The 21,603-nt window shown below is 36.9% G+C and overlaps 1 non-coding gene across 2 annotated transcripts in view; it reads right to left on the minus strand.

Annotated features, from left to right (window-relative positions):
- Window positions 1–8,902: 8,902 nt before the first annotated feature.
- Window positions 8,903–21,603, minus strand: part of LOC114315293 (uncharacterized) — a 59,110-nt gene continuing 46,409 nt past the window's right edge. Inside the window, exon 4 of one of the 2 annotated variants that reach the window (XR_014357185.1) lies at window positions 8,903–9,371. This is a non-coding gene — a transcript (uncharacterized LOC114315293). Of the gene's footprint in view, window positions 9,372–17,550; window positions 17,860–21,603 lie in introns of those variants that run through there. The other variant, XR_014357184.1, reaches the window with a different exon arrangement.

Here is a 21,603-nt window from a genome sequence, read left to right on the forward strand (position 1 = left end):
CAGATTCGCTCAGATGCAAATCAAACTCGCCGAGTACACCCAACATCCCCCATTCCCGGATGGCAATACAGGCTATATCACTAATGGATTTCCTACTAAGGGCATCGGCCACAACATTGGCCTTTCCCGGGTGATAGTGCAACTAAAAATCATAGTCCTCAATGAACTCCATCCATCTCCTCTGCCTCAAATTCAAGTCCCTCTGTGTAAACAGGTACTTCAAACTCTTGTGGTCCGAGAACACCTCGAACCTCTCACCCTAAAGGTAGTGCCTCCAAATCTTCAAGGCAAAGATCACTGCTGCTAACTCTAGGTCGTGCGTAGGGTAATTCTTCTCGTGGATTTTCAACTGACGTGAGCCATAAGCTACCACCTTCCTTTCTTGCATCAACACACAACCCAAACCCTCTCGTGAGGCATCACAATAGACCGCGTAACCCGACCCTCTCTCCGGAATAATCAAAACCAGAGCGGTGGTCAATCTAACCTTCAACTCTTGGAACGACTTTTCACAAGTCTCACTCCATACGAACTTGACCCCTTTCCGCGTCAATCTAGTCAACGGCGAAGCTAGCCTGGAGAAATCCTTCACAAACCGACGGTAGTACCCAGCTAATCCCAGAAAACTGCAGATCTCAAACACACTCTTAGGCTGTGCCCAATCTTGCACTGCCTCAACCTTGGATGTATCAACGGACACCCCTTTCTCGGATACCACGTGGCCTAAGAATTTGACTTCCCTTAGCCAGAACTCACACTTCCCAAACTTGGCATACAGCCTATGGGCTCTAAGCAACTCAAGCACCACTCTCAAGTGTTCCTCGTGCTCCTCCTCAGAAGGTGAATAGATGAGAATGTCGTCCACGAAAACGACTACAAATCGATCCAAAAATTCCCGGAAGATCCGATTCATCAAGTCCATAAAGACTGCCGGTGCATTGGTAAGCCCGAATGGCATCACCAGAAACTCATAATGGCCATACCGCGTACGGAATGCCGTCTTAGGAATATCCTCCTCCCTGACCCTCAACTGGTGGTAACCCGATCTCAAGTCTATCTTAGAGAAACAACGGGAACCCTTCAACTGGTCAAACAGGTCATCTATACGGGGCATAGGGTACTTATTCTTGACCGCAGTCCGATTCAACTTCCGGTAGTCTATACACAATCTCAAGGCACCATCTTTCTTTTTAGCAAAGAGGGCCGGTGCTCTCCACGGTGAAACACTAGGGCGAACAAAGCCCTTATCTAGCAATTCCTGGAGCTGAACTTTCAACTCAACCAACTCTGTTGGAGCAAAACGGCAAGGTGCCATAGAAATCGGCGTAAATCAATAGAGAACTCTATCTCTCGGTGAGGTGGCAAACTAACGAGATCCTCGGGAAAAACATCCGAATACTCACAAACCACCCTCGGTAAAACAATCTGGGTCTCACTACACTCACCACTCTCAAAGCTAGCAAGTAGACCACTAAGCTCACTCCGCCCTCGCGAATCATACCCCGGTGGAAAAACACTACCAACCCGGTCTCCCAAGAAATAGAACCACTCCCCGCTCAAGGTACATAATGTGACCCTCTGGCGGTAGCAATCGATAACAACCCGGTATGACGATAGCCAGTCCATACCCAAAATAACATCAAAACCCTTCATGGGCGTGACAACAAAAGGAAAAGGAAGCCTATGGTCGGCGACCTCTATATCACAACCTCTAACACCTTGTTTCAAGATCAACTCACCACCAATAGGCGATACCACACAAATAGGAGATGCTAACTGTGCCAACTCAAATTCCAAAATAGATGCAAATGCAGCAGATACAAAAGAATGAGATGCACCCGTGTCAATCAACACACTAGCAACCGAGTTGCAAAATAGAAAAGTACCTCTCACTACTGATAGAGCCGGTACTAGATCCTGCGCGGTAACAGCATACACGCGCCCTGTAGGCCCTTGATCCACCTGCTCACCTCTAGGAGCAAAAGACTGCTGCACTGATTGGGATGACGAAGCTCCCGGATTGGCCCTCGAGGCCTGCACAGATTGAGCTGGCTGATAACTCTGCGTCTGCCTAGAACCAGACGCTCCTGAAGTAGCACTCAACTGTGGGCAATACCTCTTCAGGTGCCCAGGCTGACCACACTAATAGCAAGACAAAGTCTGGCCCCTGCCCTGACTCTGGCCCTGAGGTCTAGCTAAAGAAGAAGCAGCTCGCTGACCCCCTCCCTTCTGCGGGCAAACCGAAGACTTGTGACCCATCTGGCCACACGTAAAACAAGTCAAGCCTCCCTGACTACCTCTTCCAGAGCCCGTACTCGGCACTGGAAAGGTCGACCTAGCCACACCACCCTGAGACTGTTGAGGGTTAGAACCCCTCTGTCTCCTGCCGTCGCCCTGACCATCATGGCTCCTCTTGGAGCCTCTCTACCCCTCATCCTCCTCCTGCATCATAATCTCCATATGAGCAGCTGCATCCACCAAACGTTTGTACTCTCGGATGAAAGATCCACCAACCCTCCGCTTGAGGCCTCGCCTCAACTTCCGCTCAAACTCAAAGCAACGGTGTTCCTCGGACGCCACTAGTTCAGGTGCAAACCTGGACAGACTAGTAAAAGTAGCCTCAAACTCGGCTACTGACAAGCCCTGCTGTCTAAGCTGGCAAAACTGCTCTCAGCTTCTCCCTAGCAGCTGCAGATAAAAATTTCTCCTGGAAAGCATTCACAAACGCCTCCCATGCACTACCAACACTGCCCTTCTCGTACTTCCACCATTGACCCGCATCTCCCTTCAGTTGGAAGGATGCCAAGGTCACCTTTAAAGCCCCGTCCTCAATGCCAAGCATCTCGAACGTCTTCTCCATCTGTTCCAACCACTCGTCAGCCTTAAGTGGCTCCTTTGGATCCCTAACAAACTCGTCCGGATTAGACCGGAAGAATTCCCTCTTCAAGAAAGAAGGTCCTGCCTCAGCAACCTGATTCTCAGCTCTGAGAATACCCAAAGCTCCCGCTATCTCTCGGGCCAAGGCGCCCATAGCCTGCTGACCCGCTGGCTCGGCCACGTTGGCCTGACCAACTCCCTCCTGCACTGCCGGAACGTCATCCAGTAGAGGTACCTCCTGCCTACCATGCCTGCCACGCCTACCACGCCCTCGTCCTGACATCCTAATAAAGGTAACCAAGACTATTAGCACATTCACAAATGTGCCGAAGCTATAACACTTGCATCTTAATGCATGGAGAACTGTAATTCACTCCACGTAAGCACATAAACACATAAGCACTTACGAATTTCATTTCCAGATAATGATAGTCCCGAGGCGTTACTAGAGTTCCGGTTAGAAACAGCATTGATCAAGTGCCTTTCCAACAAGACTCCCAAAAACCCAAGGATCCAATCAACATCCTAGAAACTACATTCCATACCCACATAGTCACATAAGCATGTTATCAATTAAGCATATAGCATATGACACTACATCTAAGTCTCTATCAAGCGAGACAAACCCATTGTGATCCTAATCGCTTCCCACGTACCCAAAGTATTTGAACCCGGTACGCTCTGATACTAAGTTGTAACTCCCTCAAAATAATAACATTAAACCCATCGATATAAACATGCATTTATCCATATAAGATCCACATTCTTCAATTCATCAGAGTATTTCTTTACAAAAGTATTACATGTTAACAACAAAAGCAAATGCCCTACGGGCTTACAGCTTTCCAAGTTAACACTTGGTTACAAGAAAAAGGAGTACTAACTCAATTACACATTAAGCCCTAGGCTTGGATTTACATGTAATACATCAAAAAGGAAATAAAACAACAAAAGTTTGTCCGCCTCTAGCCTCCCAAGCTATGTCCTTGGAGGTGGCATACTACCTGTACCTGAAAATAATGTCCCATAAAGGATGAGCCAACGCCCAGAAGAGATATGCTAAACACAGTATGAGCAATAACTCAGACATTAGCAATTGATAAATGTTCAATTTTCATAAACCAATTCATAACCCATTTCCATCTCATGACCATTACGTTCATGTTTCATTTCAGTTTCCATTTCTTATCAATTTCACAATTTACATCAATGGCTCAGAACCTGGCCAACTACTTATATAAGACAGTGACTCATATTAAACGTTTCCCATTATCACAATAGATAAACATACAAGTTGTATCAACATCTCAACAGGTAAGCATACAAGCTGTACCCACATTTCAACAGATATGCATATTAGCTATATCAACACTTCCAATGACAAGCATATGAGTTGTATCAACACTTCCAATGAGAAGCATATGAGCTGTATCAACACATTATCTGACAAGCATATGAGCTGTATCAGTGGAGTCCATCCCCTATCTCCTCCCAAACAACATCTGGTTTAGAGGTCCATTCCCTATCTTCCCCTAAACCGTGGAGTACATCCCCTATCTCCTCCCACACACACAATGCATATATACGCAAAGGTCATATACACAATCAATCAATCAATACATAACGTTAATGTATTCTGTCAACCGTCATACTCTATGACATATCCAATTGATTAGTTTTAGTTTGCCTAATCATCATGCATTGTCTACAACAATCAAAACTACCCTCCACCGGTAGCCCAAGCAATTATTTCTAAACAGATAATAATAGCTCCAACAGATAAAATATCAATGTTTTCAAAAGTGAGCGATTTATAAATCCAACTCCATCATTTCACAACATAATGAGCCAATTTCATTATTTCCAACTCAATTCCATAAGTCCACAAATTTTCCCAAATTAATTATACCAATTAATTCGTTCAACCAAATTAGGGTTTTCTACCCCATTTCTCAATATTGACCCAATGGTCTAAAAATCAACAACCAACATCAATAACACCATTTGAAACCCAAAATACATATTATGAGCCCAAAATCACAAAACCCTCTTTAACACATTTTGAAACCCTAAGTCCCAAAATTTCCCAAATTCAACACTTTATCAAAACAACTAAAAATATAGGTTAAAGACTATATGAGTGAGTAGGAATCCCTACCTCAAAGATGACTCCCAACCAAGAAGGTGAAGAAGACAAAAATGCTCCAACCCACGAATTTCTCGTATCAAAAGATAGCCCTCAACGATCAACAACTTTTTTGTAAAGGCCAAAGGTGAGGAAATCACTCCTACTAGATCAATACCTAGAGAGAAGCCAAGGTTTTAGAGAGAGGAGCTCTCAAAATGGGTTTTAGAAAAAGTAGGAGGGAGAAAGGAAAGTAAAAAGTGATTTAAAATCACCCAGCGGATAACTCATATACGCATGACCCGCTCGAGCGGAGAACACAACACTCGAGTGCCAAGAACAAAAATTTGGACACGCTCGAGCGCAATAAGGCCTGCTCGAGCGCCAAGACACAAGGATAAAGTACTTCCGCTCGAGCGCGAAAACCAGTCCGCTTGAGCGTAGATTTCCCCCTCCCAGAACTTATACCCAGAAAGTACTACCCGCTCGAACGCCAACAAACCCGCTCGAGCGCTACCGCTCGAGCGTAAACAAACCCACTCGAGCGTAAAAATCACATCTGCAGAAGTTTTGCAGGAACACGAAATACTGGAGGTGTGCAATCCCCGCTCGAGCGCAAGACCCGCTCGAGCGGATCGCCTAAAAACTGGACAACAAGGAATTGAAACCAAGGACTAACCAACCTTTAACAACCCTGCTCAAAACATCCTAAAACTCAATCAAGTGGAATTAAAGGACGGCAATAAGATAGATACTACTACCAACTTCACGGAACCGAGTCCGGAATACAACAGAACAGTAAAGGGACAACCGGGATCGCTATAGTAACCTCCATTCTTTCTTGGCTTTTTCTTTGCTCTGAAAGTGGTTTCAAATTATTTGTTTGTTTAAGCATGAGATTGAGGTGTCATGTTTAATGGTTTAATCCCTTTGGGGGTTCATTGCCAATGGTATGATGTCTCTTTTATGTCTAATGCAACACTTGGTTTGAGTCCTCTTTCCATTAGAGGACTTAAATTCATTTGTGGACTTAATTGGTTAAAGAATTGAGAGGTAATTAAAATGGAATAATAAAATTGGTGAATAAAAAGGTGCAAGATAATAATTTGATATGGGTTCAATCGGACGTTAATTGAACCCTTGAGTCTTGAGTCGTTTCATACTCATTAGTGATGAAAACGGTTCAAGATTCAATATCAACTACTCCCTTTGATCACTCATGATAGGGAGGTGGTTTTGAGAGTCTTATTTTGTTACATTAATTGAAATTGCACACTTGGTTCATAAGTCATCATGCAATGAAATTGTATCCATTAGTGGTTGTGAATCAAACTTGCTACGCCTTTGAGCTGTTCAAATGACAAAGAGTGGTGAATTGTGCAAACAAACCCTTGAGAATACCATGTTCCTGCTTTGTTTGCTCTTTGTTGTAGCAGGAAAGTCCAGTCATCAGTGGCCGGCAGGCTACTATTGATGGCCGGCAGGCCACCATCAGTGGACTGCAGGCCATCTGCCAGCCACCAGTGCAAAATCTAGCAGTGTACTTTTGAAGAAGAATATAGTTGGTTCTAAGGTGGAAATCAATGCAAGTATTCTACTATGCAACAGAGGCATTAGGCAGTAGAAATAGTGGCTTTTTTGGGTGGAAAGTTCGTGCATGCATGAGCATTCCTCGTTTCCCGAGGCAGAGTAATTAGAATAGCTAGCTTAGCACCCTTTTCATGTTGTATTCATATAAATAATTAGTTCATTTTTATTTTTTGTAATAATTAGTTAGCTAGAATAGTTAATTAATTTGTTGTAATAATTAGTCAAGTAGTTTAGCTAAATTATTCATTTGGGTTTTAATAGTTACTTAATTAATTTAGCTTTAATTTGTTAGCTAGTTTGTTCATTCGGACCCTCCGACGTGAGGGTGCAATGTTGTAATAACGTTCTTCCAACCCCACGTCTTTCTACCTTTTATTTACCTGCTTATGTTGGTTAGTTTAGGGCATCATGTTTTGTTTAGCGCATCATGTTTTGTTTAGCATCTTTCATACCTTGCATCCACTTGTATTGCATGCACCGAGGCTTAGTTCATCATTCTAACTGCATTGTTAGTTCAATACTTCTTTGAATACGTGCTTAGACCGCATGCTATTTAATTGATTCATATGCTATGCTAGTAGCCGAGCTTATTTAGATTGCATATCGGATGTGTTGCATTAGTCATATTGCATAGTTAGGATTATGCATTGTTCTAACTCTTTCATCTTTTTGGCTTGGAGTACTAGGTGAGCCTTTACTCACTTTAGCATATCGTATGCGCGTGATTGTTGCCATGTCTAGCATGCTTGTCAAGAGGCTAAATGCTTAAGTGATAAATTGCCTGAATGCCTGTGGATAAAGGTTAATTGCTTGAATTGGAATAATTTGAGCAAATGTTTATATGCGATCACTTTTTCAAGTGATACATATTCAAAACTCTTTTAAAAAATAAACATGAATCGAAATGTTCAAATTCTTGCAATTTAGTCTATACTTGTATGTGTGCACATCACATAGTAATGCTAGCCTAATAAATCGAAATAAGAGTATATAATGTAAATAAGATTCATATCATGATCAGTAGAGACCGATCTTTGATCGGGCGAGCAGGGGGTGCTCAATTGATGACCTTCCCCTCTCGTACCTAACTTCCCAAGCCAATACAATCTTGGTGATGATGGACACGTGGCCTTTGGCACGAGTCATTGGTTTCCTAAATTTCTCAAAAAATATTTAGGTGATGACTCTGTATCTGGCAAAACAGTCCATTTTTGGCATTTTTGATTCAAAATTGATTTTTCAAAAGATTTGTCGAATTGGGACTCTTGGGTGTTTATCTATTTCACATTGCACTTGTGAGATCAAATTCAGAACCTCGGGAGACCGATACTGTAGGGCTTATTCGTCTTCCGAGAGAGGGCACAAAAAAATCGAGCTACAGTTTGACATCCTTTTATAAATATGCATAGTTCACATTGATCTGTTGTGTCAAGTTAACAAAATTGGACATTAATATTTGATAAATCTACATTAATTAATTGTTTTTTAAATTTACAAATCTTTATAATTATAATTGATTGTGAACTTTGAAGATTTTGTATTTATCTTATTAATTATTAATATAGTATTTGATATTTTCAAATTTTTTGAGGGTGTGATTGCTGCCCTACACTTCCATGGATCCATTTTGGTTGGGTGCAAAAAAGAGAGAAATTTGGCTGAACCGAAAAAGAGATCAGGTTTAGTAGAGTAATTTCTTGGTAAATAAAAGGTAATTAAGTAAATTTATTCAAGGATTTTTTTTTTTTTTTTTTTTTGCATGCACTTGTATTTCATTAAGTTCTATTATTATATTTTTAATTGATAAAGTTCCATAATATATCCTTATTTTGTGCAAGCACAAATTTAACAAAAATAGTTTACATACTTATATGGTAGCTATTATTTTTTGGGGGTAATTTCACATTAGTGGGAGTTTGAAAAAAAAATTTCAGCTTAGTAATAAGCTTTACAAATATTAAAAAATAAAATTATAAATTTTTTGACGAATTTGTAATTAACGTGTAATTTCCTCTTATTTTTTACGTTTCAAACTTTAAAATTCCGCTATTTTCGATATACATATCTATTTTTGATAAAATTTATATTTTTAAAAATTCTATAAAATAAGATCTAAATTGAATATAAATTATAAAAAATAATAAAAACTTCACACTTTTTCAAATTTGAATATGTGATTTGAAATTTTAGTTTCTGCTGGAGTTTATAAAGTTGTTTTCATGATGACTTTATCATCACAGCGGTTACAATGATGTGTCCTGCTGGAATAGGCAGCAACACTGCATGGTGAACAAATGTAGAAGAGCTGCATTAATAGCTAGTGATCTGCCATATAATGTGCCAAAATTTTCAACCACATTTGCCACTTTGGCAATGTTACATAGTGCTTTGCATGCTTGCAGCTTCAAAACTGTTTTGTCTTTGTCTAGAGAGAGAAAAGAAAAAGTTGCTTGAGAGAGAGAGAGAGAAAGAGATATGGGTGGAATTGGTAAGGAGGCATTGGTAGTTTGCAGTGACGAGCTTGGGGATAGGAACAACAATATTGGACATAGAGAGTGGGGAAAATCTCCTCCACATACCAACCAGTGCTTCACCTCCTCATGGACTCATCTGCTTGGCAAACCAGTGTCTTGTGGCTTCTCAGATACACAGGCAGGGCTCAGTTGCTGGTGGGGTCATCTTTATTTGGCCCTTCAATAAGGTAATTAATCTCAATAATACCCTCTAGCTCAATCTCAAGATCTCTTTCAAATACTGTGTTTCTTCTCTCTGTGAATTGCTGCACTAGGATTATATACATATATAAACAACACTACAAACTTAGACTTATAAATCCAAAATTTATTCATTTATACATAAATCCTACATTTCATCAATTTAGTTTTTTAATTTTCACCACACAAGATGAATTATGAGTTGATAAAAGTGAGTTCATAGTATTTTTGTATATAAATAGAACCAGTGATCCACATTATTGAATGTTTTTCCATCTCCATTCTAATTAAAGGAGCATATGGAAAATTTTAATTCATCACTCAAATGTGCAAGTTTCATTCTCAATTTAGCATGCGTGCAACTTTAGTGGGTTTGAGTCACATAATAAACAATCTCTCCTAAAATGGAACTCACCCTAGTTTAAGTTTTGTGCATTGAGAGTTCAAGTTTTTATCAAGATTTCCCATGAGCTCTGAGTATGCTTATTTATTTATTTATTTTTAAATCTGTAAAATAGCCGACTTCACTTGGGAGGAAAAACTTAATTTGGGTTGGTATCTAATTTGTCTTCCTTCATTCATGAGTTTTTAAATAAGTTGTCATTTTCATTACTTGATCAGATTGGTGTTAGCTGTGGACAGAGTTCTACATAATTTAGTGGGTTTAATTAAGCCCACTAAAGTTTTAATTTTTTTTAAAGATTATATAGATGCCGTTTGGTACATTCCTTTATGTTTATAAAAAATTTGTAAACTAACTTTTCTTTAGTTTTAGAAAAATAAAAATTGAAAACATGCTTGGTTTGAACAAATATTTAAAAAAATTTAGAACAACTGACCTTGTGCATCTGTGTTCCTTCCACATTGCTTCCATGTTGCTTCCGAGTTTTTCTGTTGTTTTTAAACTTTTGTAAACACATTTTTTCAGTTTATAATTTTTAACTTAGTTTTTAATTTGAGAGACTTGTTTATAAACTCAAAAACTTAATAAACAAGTTTATATGATAGTTTTTAATTTTTTTTTAAATATAAACAAAAAAATTAAAAAGGAAATGGTTACTAGTATATATTATGCAATTTTATTGACAGGTTTTCATAAATTAGCATAAGTAAAATTGTTAAAAAGTAAATATGATTGTGTCAAAATGATTTTGAAAATAGACAGTTTAAATAGAAAATATATCCAAAATGATGTGTTAATGGTATTTATAAAAATTATGAGGGCAATTGTGAGTGTTGTAATTGCAAATGAAGGGGAAATAATAAGTCATCATTTTGTATAAAAAAAAATTTTGTATATTAAATTTTTCTTTTTAAAAGTAAAATTTAGTTAAGAGTTACTTCTCTCTCTCTCTTTCTTATCTTATTTTTTAAGCATGAGATTGTTAAATGTTTATGATTTTTTTTCTTCTTCAAATGAAGTCTTACTTTGTCTTTTTTTTCTATCTCAGTTCATTTGGTGAAATCCAACAAATTTAAATTATGTATGCAATGTTATTATTGCAAATATATGATTTTATATTTCTGTTGTGGTATATTATGTGAAAGCTTATTTTAATAATTTTTGTAGAACTAATAATATGAAATAATGATATCGAAGGCAAATAGCTTAATGATATTATTGAATCAAATTTCTGGCTATGCCACTGGTATAGAGTAAGTTGGGAATTGAGTACTTTGAATTGCCTACATATGAATTTGTATGTGTTTTGTTACAAGTTAAATGTTCTATTTGTTGACGTTTCTTTTAAGTTGAATCATGTAGGCTTTTGAATCCTAGCAAGAAGTAATATATAGCTGATTGGTCTATAGAAGCCCTTTCTATAGGTTATTTTTGTGAGCAATGATGGTCTCTGTATATTTAGGAAATGCAATTGGTGTTTATATTTGTGTCAATTTTTGTCTGGATAATGCTAACTTCTACCTTGGGACACTGGTTTGCATCGAGATTGGGGTGAAAATTGTTTTGAAAATGAGTGAAAAAGCTAAAAAATATTTTGAAATCAGTGAAAAATGTGTTGAAATCGATAACAAGTGTTTCATGTTTTTGCTATCCCCCCCTCCCCCTTGTGTCCCTTGTTGATTTTCTTCTTTCTTCTCATCCAAAACATGATGTGATGGTTTAAAACAACTGATTAGCTAAATGTCATTATTATATTAATGAAAAAGTCTAGTCCAAGTATTGACAAAGAATAAGCTCTTTATCATTGATTAGCTATTAGCTGGATTTTTTAGTTTTGCTCTATTTTTGGTTTGTAATAATATGCTCTTTACCGTTGTGAATAGCATATGCTTAAATGGACAAAAGTAATGATGTGAAGGGTGTAACTCGGACAGGTTCGGTTAGGTTGGAAGGCTATCTAAGCCTAATTTAAGTTGTGTTAAGACTTGTTCAGGTCTGAATTGTAATCCTAGGTTACCTACCCAAGCCCGATCCGAGTTAAATCCGAATTGTTCGAGTTGTCCGAATTGTAAATAAATTTTACTTTTTTTTCCAGCTAAATTATTAAATTATTAAAATTTGACTCTATTTAATTTTTTTTATTTATAGAAAATCATTAATACCATAAAAAAATAATTTATATAATATAAGAGAGATGCTACTATGGTAGTCTTTACAATTTATGAGTGAAAATAAAAAAAGTAAGATTTTCTATTATTTGTATATATAATATATATTCAATATGATTTAATAATCTAAATTACTTTGATATCATATAATGGCTAATAATTTATATATTTTTAATATTTATATATATAATAATTCAGGTTTTGGGTTGTTTGAGTTGTTTGACGTTTTTGCCCAAGCCCGCCCAAATTTAATTTAAGCTTCTGAATTTTTATCCAAATTCGTACTGAATTTAAAAATATTTTGTCCAAGCCCTAAAAAAATTCAAGCTGGGTTCATGTTCCTCGGATTGAACCTGCTCAAATTGCACCCCTAGCTATGAGTAATTACTTTTAAATTTCATCTATCATAGCGATCATTGGTTACAATCACTTGAATTTGACATATTTTGCAAAACAATAATGAAAACAGACATATCAAGGATTTTTTTAATTTTTATTTTTTTATTGAATTAAGGAAGTTAACTTTGTAAATTAGAGCTTATGATCCGATAATATTTTGTTCTATTAAACATCATTCCAGATTTTTGTTGTGAAACTCAATTTACTTATTTGTATGACGTATTGATATTCAGCCTCAAGCACCGGTCCGGAGCTACACAATGGAGTCCATTGGACAAATAACATGCACAAAGGATGGCACATATATTGTTGGTGGAGCCCCTTCTAGAAATCCTTATGTTTGGGAGGTTAATAAACTCTTTTTGTAGCCCCATATGCAAAGATCATTTTTTTTTTATCACAATATAAAAAAATTACTAAATAGTTGTCTTTGTAGGCCATTAGCTTAATTCATACATATTATTTGTAGTCATTATTTCCAAATATTGAGTGCCATGGTAATTTGTAGATTTTAAATGGGAGATTGGTCAGGACTTGGTGCGCACATCATAAATTAGTGACTTGCTTGACATTTTCCAGCGATGATTCATTTCTTATTTCTGGTTCAGAAGATGGCATGATCATTATTTGGCCTATGATCGGGTAAAAAATGTGAATCTTCCTTTCTTCCACAATAGAATGTTCCTATTTGAATGTCATTTAGTTTTATTTTTCAGGAAAAATAAATAACTAACTTTGTAATCACATTGTTTGGTGGAAGTTTGGTAGACGAGACAGATTGTTGGACTGTGCCTTTAATACTAAATTTTTCATTAGAGCATTCATCCTCTATAACGGGCCTATTAACTGCATCAAATAGCTCAAGTTCAATTTTTTTATCAAGCTCCCTCGATGGCACATGCAATGTTACTTAATTATGTTAGTTGTTTCATAATAATATCTTCCTAGCATGAGTATTTTTGTCACTCAAAATGACTTATTTTCGTATTGTAGGTATGGGACCTGGTTACTAGAAGACTTTTACAAACTCGAGCTTTTCCGCTACTAATTACTGCAATAGTTGTTGATCCAACAGACAAGAAGTTATTTTCTGGTAGTGCAGATGGAACAATTTTCTTGAATACACTTGATTTTGGAGTGGTGGAAGATACTTCAATTGTTTTAGAGGATGAGCCAACCTTGCTAACGGGACACAAGTCAGTACAATAAGTCTAAAGACATAGAATTGATTATAGACATAACATATAAGTGGAGAAATTTGAGTAAATTGTATTTTCTTATGATAGGTCTCACCATCTGATATGTATGGTTAGGATTATTTTATGTGGCTAGTTCTATATCCGTAGTCTTTGTTGCAAGTAAAATCTTGGGTTTGGAACTCTCAAAATGCTTTATAGAAAAATACTCTATTTAGATGTAGAAAGAGTTAGTGAAATTGTTGAATTTAAACCTTTTTTTTTTCCTTCCTCTTTTTGGTTACTCCGTAAAAGATTGTAAAAAAGTGTAGAAAGGGACAACCAGCATGTGGCAACCATCCCTGGGTATGAACATAGGAGCCCCTACCTATTAAGTGAGACATGGGCCCGTAGACATGGGGGATCCACGATCACTCCTGTAAGATGGACTTGAGCCATAGCTTGACCCCAACTCATTGAGGGCAGTGGTGACCCAGAATTAGTGAGCGTGACATGAGAATCCAAACCAACTTTAACAGTTTAAAACTTTTCTTGTGATTTTTATAGACTAATGATGTTACTTTATAGAAAATCAAATGGTCCTATTTGCCGCAATGTATATATTCTTGAATAATTTTTCATGTAAAAATGTACAGTCAAAGTTATCATAAGTTCGATAAATAAATAAATAAAAAGAGTTATCATAAGTTTGCATTAATCTCTAACTTGCAACTTAGCCAGTTGGCTTTTTCACTATATGGTTTAATATAATTTTGTGGATGTAAATTTACACACTCAAAATTTCACATACATAAAAGGGTGGCAATGAGTGTTCTATAATGATCCTCTCTAGTCTCTATACCTAGTTTAAAAACTTGTGTACATTTGTTGTTGACGTGAACACAAACAAAAACTGAGAACTAACCAATCTTTGTTGATGCAGTGGATCTATAACTGCTTTGACATTTTGCAGATTGGGCTTGGTCTCTGCATCTGAAGATTGCACTGCCTGCCTTTGGGATGTTGTCAATTGTGTAATCATTCGAAGATTCAACCACCTAAAAGGCAAGTGGAATCTCTTTTTTTTTTTTAAATTAATTTTGTAGTTGGGTTAGGGGAATTTAATACCATCCAATGTCCACTCCTATAGTTTTTAACTCTAATTTTTGAAGGTTTCTAGATTCATATTGCTAATTTTCTATGTTTTTTGAAAATAAAAACAGAAAAAATAAAATGAAAACATAATCAAATGGGCCCTAAGCTTTGCTTAACAGGATGACATAAACGTTCATTTTGATGGGATTTATATGTTCCAACATTTTAAATACAAAGTTGAAACAAGGTTGGGGAATTTTACATTTTGTATGACGTAACTGCACGAGTCTTTTAAAGTCATTCTCTGATTTATTTGCAGGTTTCATAACTAATTTGGTTGTGATCCCACGATTGTCACTGTTTCCTAGGATGAACCATAATCATAAAACCTTTAACCAGTTCAGAGTTTCTGTGCTTGATAAGTATCCTAAGCCAGCCAACTCATTTGAAGGATTACTTACTTACCTACTTTCAAGTTCTTCTAGGGATGAAGGTCATTGTATTGCCTTTGAATTTCGAACCACCAATTTACTGAAACAACAGATCCTTGAGTTGGAGGTTCTCTCTCTCTCTCTCTCTCTCTCTCTCTCTCTCTCTCTCTCTCTCTCTCATGGCTTGGCATGATTGTGGTTGTGATTGTGATTGAACAGACCGGGGAGACAACTGCAGCTATGGAAATGATGGTGGAAACAAGGCTGGAGAGTGAAGCTTGGGCCACAAGAATGGGAAAACATGTGATGGAGATGAACAAGCATTTGCAGTCGCGATTACTCGATATGATGCAATGTCAACTATTGCAGCAACCTTCCAATGTTAGCTTAACCACAGTTAGGAGGAAGAGAAAGATTACCAATGTTGTTGAACAAGAGAAGGAGCACCACCACCATCCAGAGTCACAAGGTTCTTAACTGGTTTCCAAGTAAAGAAAAATTCTCCTCTCATCCCAAATTTTCCTTTTCATCAAATTTGATGAAAAAAAAATAATCATCGATACTTTATCTTTTTAAATTTTATCAAATTTAAATTTGATGAATTCTCAATTTGATACAAAAAAAAAAAAAAGTTTCTTCCTTGATTTAATAAAAGGTAATTCTACTTACACCGTACTTCTAACTTTTTTACACTCTTTAATTTAATTTAATTTTTATGGAAAATTCTATTTACACATGACTAACTATTTCAATACACACCATCACCTCCCTTTGTGCTTAGTTCACACTACACTCAAATTGAAAGTTCTGATTTTTTTTCTCAATACATACCACTATTTTTCAAATAATATTAAACTACCCTTCCTCCTCCACCAAAACCCTAACCACAACTAATGCCGATAGCTGATAGCTGATAGCAAGCAGCCACCCTTTCTCTTCGGTCGTTGCCCTCTCCCCAGCCTCCCTACCTTCTTGCCAATGCCATCAACCCCTTTTCTCCAACACTCGTTGCTGCAGCCACCACTAACCCCTCTTCTCCAGCCCTGTTGTTCCTTGCCAACTCCGCCGTCCATCCTTCTACCATAGTACGCCCTTCCCAACCTATAATGAACAACCTCACTCCCCCCACTGCCATTGTGAACAACCCCAATCCCTACCTTCGCCATCGTGATCAACACTGTTGCCCATCCCTACCATCGTGATTCATCTCCTCTCCACCTCTATTGTAACCTAACCCTCATGTCTCCTCCTCCACCACAGGGAGAGAGAGAGAGAGAGAGAGAGAGAGAGAGAGAGAGAGAGAGAGAATATTAAAATGAACCACAATTTATTGTAATTTTCAAACATGATTGTACATTTTTCGTAACAAATTCACTTGTGTATCAACAACACAATCAATTTCAACATTGCTACATTGGGTGGGTATAGAATTCTGTAAAAAATTTAACCCAAAAAAAATATATATAGTCCTCTTCATGAATATAGAGTTGAACTAATTTATGTGTTCAAAAATTTATATCTGAACAAAGAATAAAAGTTTAATTTGTTTTAACCAAACTAACTGAAAATGTTCAATTTGTTATGTATTAATATTTTGTCAATCTTAATAATTTGAACAAAATTATATTGCTCAAATATAAATAATTGAACATTGTGCAAAAATTCAACTCTGATTATCTGAACACATAGCGAACAAACTCGTCTTCCCAATCATTATATGAATGAGATAAATAAAAAACTAAAAAGCTATGCAATAAACTAACCTTTTCAATATTCAAATCAACATTTTTAATGTTTATATCGAAACCAACCATCTCATTGTCATCCATGGTGAAGATGATGAGTGTAGTGTATTAGATAATAATGGTGAAGATGATGTATGTTGGAAGATAATGAAGAAATATAGTGTTTATATGTTTAAACCCTAAACCCTCTAGGTGATTATGGTGTGTGAAGAGTATTAATTTTGTATTTTTCAATATGAAATCTTTGAATGGTTAGAATACACACCATTAACAGATTAAATTTGTATTCTAATAATATCCTCAAATGAAAAGACCATTAAAGACAATACGAGGGTGTATTCTATCGATTCAAAGATTTCATATATAAAAACAAAAAACACAAAACACTCTTCAGACAACATCATCACCTATACACATAAACATCCAAAATAAATTGATTTTGAAGATTTAGGATTTAAGAACAATGAAATCAATTGGTTTTAGGGTTTAAAAATATTGAAATCAATTGGTTTTAAATATTTGCACACCATGGATGACACTAAGATTGTTGATTTCGAATAGTGCAACAATGAAATGATCAGTTTATATTTATCTTTTTGGGTCCTCTAAAAAATAAAAAATAAAAATCCTTAGCTTTTTGATTTTTTGTTAATCTCGTTCGTATAACCATTGGGAAGATGACTTTGTTTGTCATATGTTTGGATAATTAGAGTTGAACTTTTACAAAATGTTCGATCATTTTTATTCGAACAAAACAATTTTGTTCAAATTATTAAGATTGACCAAATTATAAATGTTCATATATATAAAATTCAATATTTTAATTTGAATTAGTAACCAAATCAAAAGAAAATAGGAAAACATATCAAGGTGAGAATCAAATGTGTGAATCAAGGGTGAGAATGACAAATCTTCAACACCGACAATGCACTGGTGAAATAACAGTGAAACGACGATGAAGATGGAGATCTGAAACGACGACAATGCATTGGCAAGCCAACAACGAAACGACAGCGATGATGGAGATTTGAAACGACGATAATGTACCAGCTGAATGAAACCCTCTGCTGGCGATGGAGATCTTCAACGCCAACGATGGAGATCTATGGAATTCTGAAGATGGAGGTCTCTGGTGTTCTGAAAATGGAGATATTTGGGTGTGGATTATAGTGTGCATTCAAACAGACAAGTAGTGTGTTACCTTAGGACTAGTAGTGGAAAGTTAAGGTGTGAACTAAGATATTTTCAAACCCTAAAAATTATTATGCGTTTGTACTACATAATGGTATGTATTGAGAGGATTAGTGGTGCGTAAATAAAATTACTCTTAATCTGTTAATGGTGTGTACTGAGGGAATTAGTGCTGTGCAAATAGAACTTCCCTAAATTTATATTTTAATAATATCCTCAAATGAAACGACCATTAAGGACAATATGGGGGTGTATTCTACCCATTCAAAGATTTCATATTTAAAAACACAAAATACTTTTCACACACTATCATCACCTATAGGGTTTATGGTTTAAACATATAAACTTTGTATTTCTTCGTCATCTTCCAACACTCATCATCTTCACCATTATTATCTAATACATTACTCATCATCTTCACCATGGATGACACTGAAATGCTTGGTTCCAATATAAACTGCTAGCTTTATATATTTATATTACCATATTGTGCATTACCATAGATAGAGTTTTTATACTTAGCTTCTTCTTCTCCTGTATAAAGGAGCCTTGTGTTCACTCATATTATTCATTGAATATAATACTGAGTTTTCTCTCTTTCTTTTTTTCTCTCTCTCTAATATCATAATATGGTATCAGAGCACAGGTTTTAAGTCTTAGTCTTTTTTTTTCCTTTGCTCACTACCCGTACATAGTGGCACTGTAGCACCTCTATTCAAGCACTGTTACGGTGACCAAATTTTTTTCGACCTTATCATCAAATTGATCGGAATCTTCTCACGATTCCAACACCACTAACCTCATCACTAGCAAGTTCTCCACACACGCTCACAAGACGATTTTGTCATCAACGCGTCAATTGCTATCGCTTCTGCTTCCACTCTCCAACAAGCAATCACGCGCAACGTCAGCCCTAGCCGCGAAGCCACCCTAGCTATCTCCGCCGCGCTGTTCCAATCTAGTCGCTTCAACAGTTGACCTTTTTGATGTCAGCCCTATCTGACGTCAACCTCCGTGCTCCTGTGCACATCATTATTGACATCAGCTTCATGTGTTCTTGTGCCTTTTCTGTTATTATGCACTGTGTACGTCTCTGTAGCTACCGTGTGTTGTATGCCTCTTCTGTTAACGTGCGCTGTGCACGCTGACATTACCCTTACCTATTGCTGACGTCATTTTTGGCTTATTTCACACCTGGTCATCTACAGGTCCATTTTTTAGCTATTTCTGGGCCAACTCAGCTGTTATCCAACTATTTTCGATGTTTTGAATTCACTGGGACACTCTATTTCCCTAAATTTTACTCCGACACCACCGGGCCTTTTTTGTGACTAATACTTTGATCACTTCATGGATTATTTAGATAGTTTCCTCTATATTATGGCTTTTCTGGATTCTCTATTAGGTAGCTTTATTCTCCGGCTCAGTTTTCCTCTACTATTATTGCACTTGCCTCATCTTCCACTTACACTGTTCATGATATTGAAGCTATTGTGAACAAGGTTTTTCTCTACTTCTGGTACACCCTCCACTACTCTCTCAGTTACTCTAGGTACCTCTTCATGGTATTTTGATTCAGCTTGTTGCAACTATATGACCTCTGACCCTACACTGTTTTCTTTTACCACATGTCCTTGTAATTTATCTATCATTCACATTGTTGATGATTCTCAAATACATGTTAGTCAAATAGGCCATATTTCTACCTCTAATATCTCTCTCCCTCACACTTATGATCCTCAATCTTACACTTAATCTTATTTCTATTGGTCAACTTTGTAATCTTGGCCTCACTATTATATTTTCTCCAACTGATTGTGTTGTGTAGGATCTGAAGACGGGACAAACACTCGGGATAGATCGTAGACATGGACGTCTGTATAAACTCATCCACCTTCGCATTGCCTCCTCCAGTCCTTCCACTGTCGAGACTGTTGCTTCTGTTACTACTAGTTCCCCTCTTGTTTTATGGCATTCTCAGTTAGGTCATGTGTCTTTTGATCGTTTACGCTCTCTAGTTTCAAATGGTCAATTAGGCGTTCTAAATGATAAAATAGATTGTCTATCTCGTCAACTTGCAAAACAACCTACTTTACCATTTAATACTAGTACCTCTATATCTCATGCACCTTTTGATCTCATACACTCTGATGTTTGGGGGCCTTCACCTAATATCACTATGGGGGGATCTAAATACTTTGTCATATTTGTCGATGATTTCACTCGTTTTACCTAGTTATTTCTTATGAAATCTCGCTCTGAGTTACAATTGGCCTCGTTTGGCAAGTAGTGATTTTAGCCAAAAAGTCACTAAAAAAATCAAAAAGCCAACAACCTATACCAAAAAGTCAAAGATTTCATTTTCTTTCTAATTTTTGCACATCTTTTCGTAAAAAATCAAAAAATCATCTCAAACATACTAATTTTTTTACATCATATTTTAGCCAAAAAATCAAAAAATTACTAAAAAGCTTATTCCCAAATGAGACCTAAATATAGTATGATTTTTCCCACGGTCAAAATTCAATTTTCTTCCACTATCAAAATGTTTCGTGCTGATAATGCCCAGGAATACAAAAAAACTCATTTTTGGGGATTCCTTTATCAAAATGGTACACTTTCTCACTATTCTTGTCTTGGTACCTCCAAACAAAATAGTCGTGTTGAGCGTAAACATTGCCATATCCTAAACACTATATGTGCTCTTTTAATCTCTTCTTGTCTTGAACGTTTTTAGGTGGAAGCTGCTCTTACAACCGTCTATACTATCAACTGTGTCCATTCCCCTACCATCAGCAATCAAACCCTATATGAGCGTCTGTATGGCATACCCCTTACCTATAATGGTCTTCGTGTGTTGGGATGTGCTTGTTTTGTTCTTTTTCAACCAAATTAAAACTTTGTGCCCGTTTGTATTGCTTCTTAGGGTATGTTATTGAACATAAAGGTTATCGTTGTTGGGATCCACTTTCTTGTCGCCTTCATGTCTCTCGTCATGTGGTATTTTGGGAACACAAGATGTTCTCCTCCATATCTAAATTTTATTTGTCCACTCCTCTCACTACATCATTTCTTACAGATCCTTGTCTTCTGTTTAATGAGCTTGATACAGACACTACTTCCGACATGATGACTCCGGCCCATCCTGAGGATTCTACTCCGTCTCCTGGCATTGCTGCTCCACTCCTTGATCCTGAGCCTGCTCCTGTTCCTGTTCCTGTTCCTGTTCCTGCTCCACTTCGTAGTCTTGTCTTCATTTTCTCTCACAGTGAGCCTCATGCATCCCTTGATTCCACTACATTATCTTCTACACTAGAGGTACCTCTTCGTTATTCTACTCATGTAACACAACCTTTTGTCCTTCGTGATTTCATTGTTGGTTTTATTGTTTTTTCTTCTCATGAACCTACTTCCTATTGAGAGGTTTGTTCTAACCTCTTTAGCAGCAAGCTATGATTGATGAACTACACAGGCTCTAATTAAAACTCATACCTGGCATATAGACCTTCTACCTAGAAAGAGTGTTGCTAGTTGCAAATGGGCTTACAAGATCAAAACCCACTCTAATGGTTCCATTAAACGTCACAAAGCTCGTCTTGTTGCCTAGGGGTTTAGTCGAGAATATGGGATTGATTTTGAGGAAACATTTGCTCATGTTGCCCATCTTGCTTTAGTTCGCAACCTACGTGT

The sequence above is a fragment of the Camellia sinensis genome, chromosome 15, assembly GCF_055761805.1.
Source record: "Camellia sinensis isolate YWXY chromosome 15, ASM5576180v1, whole genome shotgun sequence".
In the NCBI taxonomy this organism is placed as follows: Eukaryota; Viridiplantae; Streptophyta; class Magnoliopsida; order Ericales; family Theaceae; genus Camellia; species Camellia sinensis.